The sequence below is a fragment of the Macrosteles quadrilineatus genome, unplaced genomic scaffold (assembly GCF_028750875.1).
Source record: "Macrosteles quadrilineatus isolate MER2022 unplaced genomic scaffold, UCM_ALF_1.0 Scaffold_43__1_contigs__length_1020713, whole genome shotgun sequence".
Taxonomy (NCBI): domain Eukaryota; kingdom Metazoa; phylum Arthropoda; class Insecta; order Hemiptera; family Cicadellidae; genus Macrosteles; species Macrosteles quadrilineatus.
In genome coordinates, this window is record NW_026542636.1 from 976,160 (window position 1) to 987,735 (window position 11,576).

The 11,576-nt window shown below is 35.3% G+C and overlaps 2 long non-coding RNA genes across 2 annotated transcripts; both read right to left on the reverse strand.

Annotated features, from left to right (window-relative positions):
* Window positions 1-635: 635 nt before the first annotated feature.
* On the reverse strand, window positions 636-1,685 carry LOC129005906 (uncharacterized). Its single transcript, XR_008491874.1, has 2 exons — window positions 1,184-1,685; window positions 636-901 (listed from the first exon to the last, which is right to left on the reverse strand). It is a non-coding gene; the product is annotated as an uncharacterized LOC129005906 (long non-coding RNA).
* Window positions 1,686-7,356: 5,671 nt separating this feature from the next.
* LOC129005904 (uncharacterized) lies at window positions 7,357-8,091 on the reverse strand. The gene is made up of 2 exons (XR_008491873.1): window positions 7,905-8,091; window positions 7,357-7,622 (listed from the first exon to the last, which is right to left on the reverse strand). It is a non-coding gene; the product is annotated as an uncharacterized LOC129005904 (long non-coding RNA).
* Between the last annotated feature and the right edge of the window lie 3,485 nt (window positions 8,092-11,576).

Consider the following 11,576-nt stretch of genomic DNA (forward strand, 5'->3'; position numbering starts at 1 on the left):
CCTGGAACATGGAACATAGAACATAAGAACATGGAACATAGAGCATGGAACATTGAACATGGAACATGGAACAAGGACCATTGAACATGGAACATGGAACATGGAACATTGACCATGGAACATGGAACATGGAACATGGAACATGGAACATGGAACATGGAACATGGAACATGGAACAAGGAACATGGAACATGGAACATGGAACATGGAACATGGGACATGGAACATGGAACATGGAACATGGAACATGCAACATGGAATATGGAACATGGACCATTGAACATGAAACATGGAACACGGAACATGGAACATGGAACATGGAACATGGAACATGGAACATGGAACATTGAACATAAAACATGGAACATGGAACATAGAGCATGGAACATAGAACATGGAACATAGAACATAGAGCATTGACCATAGGACATGGAACATGGAACATGGAACATGGAACATGGAACATGGAACAAGAAACACGGAACAGAGAACAAGGAGAAAGAGCATTGACCAATATGGAACATGGAACAAGGAACATTATACCCCTACCTTGTAGCCAATTAGGTAGTATACTTTAATTTAGGATGAATCTAATTTAAGCTGGTAGTAGAAGTGAGATAAATTAAAAGACAAAGTAGGCCAAAGATGCATTTATTTTACGGATGTCAAATTTCTCAAAATACACTTTCCAAATGAAATTAAATATCCAGTTGTTACTTCCAAAAATTATACTAAATAATAAAATAGTGGAAAGATCTTACTTTAAACAGAGACACTGGTTTAATGGTCAGAACAGGCACTAGCAGATACCATGCAAACTAGAAGTGGTGCAAAAAGCTACTGGACCAATCATAAGAAGGTGAACAAGAAGTGGTAGTACCAAGAAGTGGTTGATTTCTGTCTGAAAACATCACACAAACCCAATAAAAACTATTCTCTATAAATTCTAATAATTAAAAGTAGATTTAAGATCTTTACAACTTCTTGTGAAAATGTGCTTCTCCTAGAACAAAACTCAACAGGTCTGTATAAACTTTACTTGTTTTCTTTTCTTGTGAAATGCATTAAAATTGGTTTGAAAACTATTCATTCCTTTTCATCTTTTTCCAAAAGTGATTTCTACAAAGCTATGTACAATAAATCAGCTAAAATCTTATTACTAAACAATATTAAAACTACTTACAATTTTCTACAGCAACCACAACTTAGATGACCATATTTCCAGTGAACTTAAAACTGACAAAGTTGAACCTGGTTATCACTAACCACTACCAACCCTACAAAACTAAAACTTCTAAACTGCTGGTCACTCTTTCTTAATCTTTCTAGCCAATGATTAAATAATATTGATTTTGTTTTGTTATTTCAAATAAAAACTAACTACCATCGGTACAGAATTTCCCCTCCTTAACTTGAAATTACATAAACAAAATTATACACTCTTTCTCAAAATTAATATTTACATTTCCTTTTAAAACAACAACTCTACAAAAGAAAATAAACAAACCTTTTAAAACAAATAATAAAACTCTAACTCCGTTTGACATTTCAACTAGCGCTACCTATCAACAAATTCTACAAACACTAACTCCTAGTTCAAATAGCCTCCACACGTTTACAGCACCTTACAGAACCTTCTACTCAAAACAACAACTTCTATTTACACAATTTTTCATTTTGAACCATTTCATTTTCCTACGACAATTCAAATATTATCAATCTTATTTACAAAAATTATACCTTAAAATAAAACCTTTCTTTAAAACCCCCAATTACTTAAGCGATCTTAAACAAGCCTATTTAAATCTCTTTTGAACTCTTCACATCCGCTCACAGTTCACTGACCCCTCCCAACATCAACTCCAGACAAGACAAATAACTTTCACTTCTCCAGTTTAGTTTAGTTATGTCGTTTGCGTGTGCTGTGTTTTTCTTTAGTTTTCCCTTAATTTATTTATCCCAGTGTGTTATATTCCCTGTTTTTATGTTCCCTCGTGTGTTTCGTGTGAAGTGTTTTGTGTTCTGTGTTATTTTCCCTGTTTACAAGTGCAAAATTAATCAAAATGTTATTGTGCGTCCTTTAGTAAAAATCCCACTCATACACTACGTTCAGACTCCATTTTAGATTCATACAGATTCATACTACCTTTTGCTGCCACAAATACTCACACATTCACCAATACATACACATTTATACACTCTCTTACTAAAAACACTTTAAAACTTTGAAAAATTCTTAAGAACCTAAAACAACTCCCACAGTACTAATTTACAAAATTTCAAATTCCCTCTTAGCTTGCTAAAATCCCTTAACTAATTAATATTTCAACTAAACAAATCTAACTTCTACTTTACAGACATTTCATAAAGACCAATTTAGCTTCAGTCTTCCGTAATCTTCCATTTAATTCCATTTTTCACATTTCCTCTTCCATCAATACATTGGTTACTTTTGGTCCTCTTCACTACTTAACTCTTCTTTAAATCAATTATATGAATTTTCTTCACGTCTTCTAACTTGCTAGGATTTTGTACTAGTACTGTTGAATCACTCAGAAAATAGCGTATTATGTAAGGTCCAACGTATCTAGGTGCTAATTTCTTGCTGAATTTATTCGCTGCATTACTTAAATAATGTGTCTTGATGTACACTTCCATATTCAACTTAAATGGATGGTTTCTCCGAGGATAGCTATATCTCTCCCTTCTTTGATTTTTGGCAATGCTTCTTCTGACGTTATTTATGGCTTTCTCCAAATTTTCCCTCCTTTGATCAGGAGTTAACTTCTCCGAAATAATGTCATTAACATTCCATAAGTTTGTCAGTGCATTGTTACAAGGATGGGCAAACATTAAACCAAAAGCAGTTGATTTAGTCGAACTATTTACAGCAGTATTCAAACTTGTGGCAATCAGTCCCAGATTTGAATCCCATTTATCATGTTGATTACCATAAAAACTCCGTAAAGCATTATTAGTCTCCCTCAAATATCGTTCCGACAAATTTCCGTTTGCTCTGTACGCAGCTAACTTTCTGTGTTCCACATAGTTATTGAACATGAATTTCTTAAATTCCTTGGATGTAAAATAACTGGCATTATCAGACACAAGTATTCGGGGTACTGAGAAACTATCAAAAATTATCTTCAATTTTTCTATGATGAATTTTGTCTTGCAATCCTTCAGAGGGTACAACCATACAAAACGGGTAAATGCATCGACCACAATTAAAATGTACTGATTGAGTTTATTTGATCGGGGAAATGGTCCAGCTAGGTCAATAAACACAGTGTTTAGAGCTTGAGTTACAGGAACAGATATCAGTCGACCTTCAAACTTACGTTGTTCCGACTTAGACATCAGACAGATCTTACATTCACGGACTTTACCTTTTACGAATTCATTTAATTCAGGATGGTGAAAACTTTCATTTACTTTACTTTGAGTCCTAAAAATTCCCATATGACCACCAATTAATGAGTTGTGATAGAATGCGAATATTACACTAAACAGTTTCTTGGGCAAATAAATCTTCTTTTTAAACAATAAAACTTCATTTTTCAGGGTATAATTTTCATTATTAGTCTTATTCTTGATGCTTTCAATGATTTTCTTACACTCTTCATCGCTCTCTTGATGTACTTTAATGTCCTTAAGATCCAATGGTATTTCATTTAACACATTACAAAAATAGACTTCATTGTTGATATTGCTTAACAGATTAGTTTCGTGAATTTCCGTCTCACTCTCTTTCTCTCCACTAAACATACGTGATAACGCATCAGCTATTATATTCTCCGAACCTTTTACATGTTCAACTGTGAATGGAAGACTAAACAACCTTTCAAACCATCTAGACAATCTTCCACGGCTTTTTCGAGATTTGAGCATGAAACTAAGACCTTGACAATCAGTAACTAATTTAAAACTTCTTACTTCCAAGAATTGATGCCATTTCTCTACACACAATATTACACTGTAAGCTTCCTTTTCGTAAGTGCTATAACGCATCTCAGTAGGTGTGAATTTCTTAGAATAGTAAGCAATAGGCATTTTATTCCCCTCCTCATTTCTTTGCAATAAAACACCAGCAGCTGCTAGGTCGCTTGCGTCGGTATGCAATTCAAATTCTTTAGAAAAATCGGCCATTTGTAGTATAGGCGGATTTGCTATCTTACTCTTTAAGGTTTCAAATGCATTTTGACACTCCTCATTCCACTTAAATTTTACACCTTTCTTTTTCAGCGCAAACAGAGGTAAACATATCTCAGCATACTTTGGAATATATCGAGACCAATAACCACACATTCCTATAAACTGTCGCACTTGCCTCACAGTTTTTGGAGCAGGAAATTTCATTAATGAACTAGTTCGCTCGGGATCTATAGTAATGCTATCTTGTTTAATAATATGTCCTAAAAAACTTATTTCCTTACAAAAGAATTTGACTTTTTGTGGATTTACTGTAAGTCCGTGTTGTGCTAATCTCTTAATCACTTCTGTAACATGCTCAATATGGTTTCTCTTATCAGGGCTATATACAACAATATCATCACAAAAGTTAATCATATACTGAAATTTGATGTCATTAAATATTTTGTCCAAATAATGTGATAGTACGCTACTGCCTATTTTCAATCCAAATGGAATTCTCTTCATACGAAATTTACCAAAAATTGTACTAAAAGATGTTAAATCTCTGGATTCTAAAGCTATGGGACATTGTAAAAATGCTTTGTTTAAATCTATGACTGTAAAATATCTAGCTCCTTTTAGATGCTGATACATATTCTGTATATCTCCTAGCGGGTAATCTACATTGATTAACTTCTTATTGAGTTCAGAGTAGTTAATTACAAGTCTGTCATCTTGAGTCAAAAATGCAGGGGCGCTATATGGACTAGTGGAAACTTCCGCGACATCTTGTTTTATCCAGTCATCAATTATAGCTTTCATCTTCTCTACTTTGGGTGGACTTAAAAAATAAGGGCGTATACTAACAGGTTTATCATCCGTCACTTTAAGCTCAATTTCCAAATCAAGTGCTGATCCTATCTTATCCGTAAAAACAGTAGGAAAATTCTTAATTAACTTCTCAGCTTCTTCACACATTTCAACATCTCCTACTTTAATACTACTTAAGCTTAATTCACTCAGGTTTGTACTTGGAATTAACTTAATTTCATCTTCAGGTTTAAATGTAAAATAACCCATTTGTCGATCCATATTTAGGTTTAACTTGCTTGCACACATAAAAGGGTATCCTAAAATCATGTCAAAATATTTTAACTCAACCACTAAAAATGTTTGTTTCCAGGTAAATGATTTTATCTTAATCAAAGTTTCACATTGCTTATTTATGTTCAAAGGTTCATTGTTTGCAGCAACTATGGTTCCCTGCCAAGTATTTTCACTCATAATTAATTTATTTCCCAATAATCTGTTGTATAAATCCAAGCTTATAAAGTTTTGACTAGCTCCAGTGTCTAACAAAGCTCCCACACTTAATTTGTTTCCTAAATCCACAGAAATACAGGGTAAATGTGTTACAGTTTTAGCTTTTACTTTCTTTAATCCAGGTGAATTTATTTTATTAAAATCCTTAACAACTCTTCTCAGTTCAGACTTAAAATTGGGACTATGAGAACTATATACAGGTTTATTATTTCCGAATTCTTTCTTGCCGTCCGGAAAAACAGATTTGTAGTCTAGGCTACGTGTTTTTCCTGGCTTAACTAGTTTTTTGGATCTGGTCTGTAACAATTACGAGCAATATGACCTACTCTTTGACATTTGAAACAAACAGGCCTCTCATTGTTACGATTTGAGTAGTGACTTTTAGGTCGTTGAACTCCTGGGTTAGGTTTATCCATCCTAGGCTTATCATCAGTTGATAGATAAGGCTTGCTAACACTACTATTACTAACTGGAAAACCTTGATTTCTGAGGTAATCATTGTATGTTACATTATTTAAACTTATACAAAGATGATCTAAGTCTAAAAATGTTTCAGGGTTCTTCTCAAATATTAGTTTGTTGCGCAAATCAGGATGTATTCCATTCTTAATAAAACTAACAAGTTGACTCTCAGTTAAATCACACTTTAATACCTGGTGGTTTATTTTTATTTCATGCACATATATAGACAAAGGTTCAAGGTGTTTTTGAGGTCGAAAAATTAAATCTTGTTTCAGCTTTTCCCTTAAGGTGATTGGCAAAAATGTAGTGATTATATTAGCATGCAACAAATCAATTGATTTTGATTCCCTTTTGAATTCTAATATTTTATTCACTAATGGTGCTGTAGAATAAATTGGTAGAATCTCATACAAATCTTGCTCAGATAAAGAAGTTTCATTTCGGACAGTAACTAGGTTTCTCAAAAACTGCAACAATGTGTTTGTTTCTAAACCATTACACACAGGAAAATTTTTTAAATAAATTTCCAATGGGTTTGACAACTTTGTAAAAAGGCTACTAGGACTTAGGCTACTATTTACAACTGTACATGAGTTTGGTTGATTATTTATGACTTGACCCGGCACATTTTGTTGAAAACAATCAATCTCTACTCTTTGAGGTGTAGATGAAGTGAAGTTTTCAGTTGGTGGAACTACTGATTTAGACTGATTTAATTTTTCCCCAATTATTTCATTCTCAACTATAGAGTTATTCAGCTCCTCTTCAAAATCCCCCATCTCCTGGTCTGAGAAGGTATGCATTGTTTTAAATTGCTCAAAACTATTTAAGATTTGCTGATTTAATTTGTCTAAACTAACTTTCTTATCTGGATCCAGCTTACATTGTAATAGATTAGTAGTCCGGTTTTGTACATGCACTAGTTTTGCCTTGATTTTAGCTATTTTGAGTTTAGTCACATTTTCCCTACACTGTTCAATTAGAGAATCAATTTGTTCACACTTTTCCCCAATTATAGTTATTTCCCCAGATAAAGTGTATGAACCTTTTAAATTTGTTAAATCGGTATTCTGGTTAATACAAGATCTTAAAGTTTTTCTTAAAGAGTCTACATCACTATCACTCGTTTCTTCCCCTCTTATTCTTATCTCGTACAGAAGTTCTTCTTTGTTTAGATAATTTAAATTGTATTTTGACATGTTGAAAATTTTTCAGCCTCTACTTATTTGCTGTAGTTCTTCTAACATAGGCGTAATCCTCAATAATCATGTAGGCCTATGTATTTCTCACTTTTACCAGCTTCTAATTTTAAATGATTCATTAGCAGAGTCGCGCACTTGTATACCCCTACCTTGTAGCCAATTAGGTAGTATACTTTAATTTAGGATGAATCTAATTTAAGCTGGTAGTAGAAGTGAGATAAATTAAAAGACAAAGTAGGCCAAAGATGCATTTATTTTACGGATGTCAAATTTCTCAAAATACACTTTCCAAATGAAATTAAATATCCAGTTGTTACTTCCAAAAATTATACTAAATAATAAAATAGTGGAAAGATCTTACTTTAAACAGAGACACTGGTTTAATGGTCAGAACAGGCACTAGCAGATACCATGCAAACTAGAAGTGGTGCAAAAAGCTACTGGACCAATCATAAGAAGGTGAACAAGAAGTGGTAGTACCAAGAAGTGGTTGATTTCTGTCTGAAAACATCACACAAACCCAATAAAAACTATTCTCTATAAATTCTAATAATTAAAAGTAGATTTAAGATCTTTACAACTTCTTGTGAAAATGTGCTTCTCCTAGAACAAAACTCAACAGGTCTGTATAAACTTTACTTGTTTTCTTTTCTTGTGAAATGCATTAAAATTGGTTTGAAAACTATTCATTCCTTTTCATCTTTTTCCAAAAGTGATTTCTACAAAGCTATATACAATAAATCAGCTAAAATCTTATTACTAAACAATATTAAAACTACTTACAATTTTCTACAGCAACCACAACTTAGATGACCATATTTCCAGTGAACTTAAAACTGACAAAGTTGAACCTGGTTATCACTAACCACTACCAACCCTACAAAACTAAAACTTCTAAACTGCTGGTCACTCTTTCTTAATCTTTCTAGCCAATGATTAAATAATATTGATTTTGTTTTGTTATTTCAAATAAAAACTAACTACCATCGGTACAACATGGAACATGGAACAAGGAACATGGAACATAGAACATGGAACATAGAACATAGAACATGGAACATGGAACATGGAACATGGAACATGGAACATGAAACAAGGAACATGGAACATAGAAATTGGAACATGGAACATAGAGCATGGAACATGGAACATGGAACATGGAACATGGAACATGGAACAAGAAACACGGAACATAGAACAAGGAGAAAGAGCATTGACCAATATGGAACATGGAACAAGGAACATGGAACATGGAACAAGGAACATGGAACTTGGAACATAGAACATGGAGCATGGAACATAGAACATAGAACATGGAACATGGAACATAGATATTGGAACATAGAACATGGAACCTGGAACATGGAACATAGAACATAAGAACATGGAACATAGAGCATGGAACATGGAACATGGAACATGGAACAAGGACCATTGAACATGGAACATGGAACATGGAACATTGACCATGGAACATGGAACATGGAACATGGAACATGGAACATGGAACATGGAACATGGAACATGGAACAAGGAACATGGAACATGGAACATGGAACATGGAACATGGAACATGGGACATGGAACATGGAACATGGAACATGGAACATGCAACATGGAATATGGAACATGGACCATTGAACATGAAACATGGAACACGGAACATGGAACATGGAACATGGAACATGGAACATTGAACATAAAACATGGAACATGGAACATAGAGCATGGAACATAGAACATGGAACATAGAACATAGAGCATTGACCATAGGACATGGAACATGGAACATGGAACATGGAACATGGAACATGGAACATGGAACAAGAAACACGGAACAGAGAACAAGGAGAAAGAGCATTGACCAATATGGAACATGGAACAAGGAACATGGAACATGGAACAAGGAACATGGAACATAGAACATGGAACATAGAACATAGAACATGGAACATGGAACATGGAACATGGAACATGGAACATGAAACAAGGAACATGGAACATAGAAATTGGAACATGGAACATAGAGCATGGAACATGGAACATGGAACATGGAACATGGAACATGGAACAAGAAACACGGAACATAGAACAAGGAGAAAGAGCATTGACCAATATGGAACATGGAACAAGGAACATGGAACATGGAACAAGGAACATGGAACATAGAACATGGAACATAGAACATAGAACATGGAACATGGAACATGGAACATGGAACATGGAACATGGAACATGGAACATGGAACATGAAACAAGAAACATGGAACATAGAAATTGGAACATGGAACATAGAGCATGGAACATGGAACATGGAACAAGGAACACAGAACATGGAACAAGGAACATGGAACATGGAACAAGGAACATGGAACTTGGAACATAGAACATGGAGCATGGAACATGGAACATAGAACATGGAACATGGAACATAGATATTGGAACATAGAACATGGAACCAGGAACATGGAACATAGAACATAAGAACATGGAACATAGAGCATGGAACATGGAACATGGAACAAGGAACACAGAACATGGAAAAAGGAACATGGAACATGGAACAAGGAACATGGAACTTGGAACATGGAACAAAGAACAGGGAACATAGAGCATGGAACATAGGACATGGAACATGGAAAATGGAACATGGAACATGGAACATTGACCATGGAGCATGGAACATGTACCATGGAACATGGAACATGGAACATAGAACATGGAACATAGAACATAGAACATGGAACATGGAACATGGAACATGGAACATGGAACATGGAACATGAAACAAGGAACATGGAACATAGAAATTGGAACATGGAACATAGAGCATGGAACATAGAGCATGGAACATGGAACATGGAACAAGGAACACAGAACATGGAACAAGGAACATGGAACATGGAACAAGGAACATGGAACTTGGAACATAGAACATGGAGCATGGAACATGGAACATAGAACATGGAACATGGAACATAGATATTGGAACATAGAACATGGAACCTGGAACATGAAACATAGAACATAAGAACATGAAAAATAGAGCATGGAACATGGAACATGGAACAAGGAACACAGAACATGGAACAAGGAACATGGAACAAGGAACATGGAACTTGGAACATGGAACAAAGAACAGGGAACATAGAGCATGAAACATAGGACATGCAACATGGAACATGGAACATGGAACATTGACCATGGAGCATGGAACATGGACCATGGAACATGGAACATTGAACATGGAACATGGAACATGGAACATGGACCATAGAACATGGAACATGTAACATGGAACATGGAACATAGAACATGGAACATGGAACATGGAACATGGAACATGGAACATGGAACATGGAACATGGAACATTGAACATGGAACATGGAACATGGAACATGGAACATAGAGCATGAAACATAGAACATGGAACATAGAACATAGACCATTGACCATAGGACATGGAACATGGAACATGGAACATGGAACGTGGAACATGGAACATGGAACAAGAAACACAGAACTTGGAACAAGGAACATAGAGCATTGACCATGGAACATGGAACAAGGAACATGGAACATGGAACATGGAACATGGAACATGGATCAAGGAACATGGAACATAAAACATGAAACATGGAACAAAGAACATGGAACATGGAACATGGAACATTGAACATGGAAAATGGAACATGGAACATAGAGCATGGAACATAGAACATAGAGCATTGACCATAGGACATGAAACATGGAACATGGAACATGGAACATGGAACATGGAACATAAAACATGAAACTTGGAACAAAGAACAGGGAACATAGAACATAGAGCATGGAACATAGGACATGGAACATGGAACATGGGACATGGAACATGGAACATTGACCATGGAACATGGAACATGGATCATGGACCATGGAACATGGAACATGGACCATGGAACATAGAAAATGGACCATGGAACATGGAACATGGAACATGGACCATGGAACATGAAACATGGACCATGGAACATGGAACATGGAACATGGAACATGGAACATGAAACATGGAACTTGGAACATGGAACATGCAACATGGAACATGGAACATGGACCATAGATCATGGAACATGGAACATGGAACATGGAACATGAAACATTGAACATGGAACATGGAACATAGAGCATGGAACATAGAACATGGAACATAGAACATAGAGCATTGACCATGGAACATGAAACATGGAACATGGAACATGGAACATGGAACATGGAACAAGGAACATGCAACCTGGAACATGGAACAAGGACCATTGAACATGGAACATGGAACATGGAACATTGACCATGGAACATGGAACATGGAACATGGAACATGGAACATGGAACATGGAACATGGAACATGGAACATGGAACAGGGAACATGGAACATGGAACATGGAACATGGAACATGGAACATGGAACATGGAA